This window comes from Molossus molossus, unplaced genomic scaffold (genome assembly GCF_014108415.1).
Source record: "Molossus molossus isolate mMolMol1 unplaced genomic scaffold, mMolMol1.p scaffold_m16_p_14, whole genome shotgun sequence".
Lineage (NCBI taxonomy): Eukaryota > Metazoa > Chordata > Mammalia > Chiroptera > Molossidae > Molossus > Molossus molossus.
Genome location: NW_023425349.1, coordinates 61,245,075 through 61,246,650, shown reverse-complemented (window position 1 = coordinate 61,246,650; position 1,576 = coordinate 61,245,075). Strand labels below are relative to the sequence as shown.

General features: G+C 38.1%; 1 pseudogene; it reads left to right on the top strand.

The window, feature by feature from the left end:
- The first annotated feature begins 270 nt into the window (after positions 1-270).
- On the top strand, positions 271-423 carry LOC118630382 (annotated as a pseudogene).
- Positions 424-1,576: the final 1,153 nt, after the last annotated feature.

Below are 1,576 nucleotides of genomic sequence, written 5' to 3'. Positions count from 1 at the left end.
GATTTTAATATCCAGAACTTATAAAGAATTTATAAAACACAACAACAAAAACCAAACAATCCAATTTTAAAAAATGGACAAAGGACCTGAATAGACGATTCTCCAAAGAGGACATACAGATAGCTAATAGACATGAAAAAATGCTCATTGTCACTAATCATCAGAAATGCAAATTAAAACCACAGTGAGATATGAACTTACACCTGTCAGAATGGCTATTATTCCAGAAATCAACAAACAACAAGTGCTAGCAAGAATGTGGAGAAGATAATATTTACCTGACAGGGGGATACCATGATCACAAAGGTGGATTTCCCAGGGCGAGGCTTATCCATTATACTCTGGATGTGCTGACCCCTGCAATTTCCCCAAATGTAGGAAACTCAACTGCATAATTTGTGATAGTGTGGGACTGCGTTCAAATAAAAAAATAAAATTAAAAATTAAAAAAAAAAAAAGAATGTGGAGAAAACAGACCCCTCATTCACTGTTGATAGGAATGTAGATTGGTGTAGCCACTGTAGAAAACAGTATGGACTTTCCTCAGAAAATTTAAAAGGAAAGTGCCTTTTGACCTAGTGCTTCTACTTTGGGGAATATATCTTAAGAAACCCAAAACATTAATTTGAAAGAATATATGTACTCCTAGGTTCATTGCAGCATTGTTTATAATAGCCAAGATTTGGAATCAACCCAGGTGCCCACCAGTAGATGAGTCGATATAAAAGCAGTGATGCATTTACACAATGGAATAGTATGTGGCCATAGAAAAAGAAGAAAAGCCCTGGCTGTTTTGGGTCAGTGGTTAGAGCATCAGCCCATGGACCAATAAGTCGCAGGTTCAATTCTGGTCAAGGGCACTTACCTCAGTTGCAGTTCATCCCCAGCCCTGGTTGGGGTCATGCTGGAGGCAACCAGTCGATGTGTCACTCTTGCATTGATGTTTCTCTCCCTCCCTCCCAGTCTATCTGAACACAAATGGGAAAATGTCCTTGGGTGAGTATTGAAAAAGAAAAGCTTGCCTTTTTGCAACAGCATGGATGGACTTGAGAGTATTATGCTAAGTGATATAAGCCAGAGAAAGACAAGTACCACATGATCTCACTTATATGTGGAATCTAATGAACAAAATAGATCTGGAGGCATGGGTACATGAAACAGAATAAGAGCTTCAGAGGGAGAGGGTGGGGGCTGTGTGAGAAGTATGGAGGGATTAAACAAAAAAAGAAAGAAAGACTGTAGACAAAGACAACAGTATAGCGATTGCTGAAGAGAATGGGTAGGAGGAGGTAGAAGAAAGGAAAGGGGGGATACATGTTTATGGAAGGAGACTGGAGAGGGGTAAACATGTAATACAATATACAGATTATGTATGGTAGAATTGCATACCTGAAATCTGTGTAATTTTATTAACCAAAGTCACCATAGTAAATTCAACTTAAAAATAAATGAAGGCAAATTAAAATCTAAATAAATAAGTGAAATAAATAGACGGAACTAGATGGGCACAAAATGGAAGTTGAGACTTTGAGTCCTTGTCATTCTGTAATCTTCTTGTTCCTCCAGCTTTCTGGTA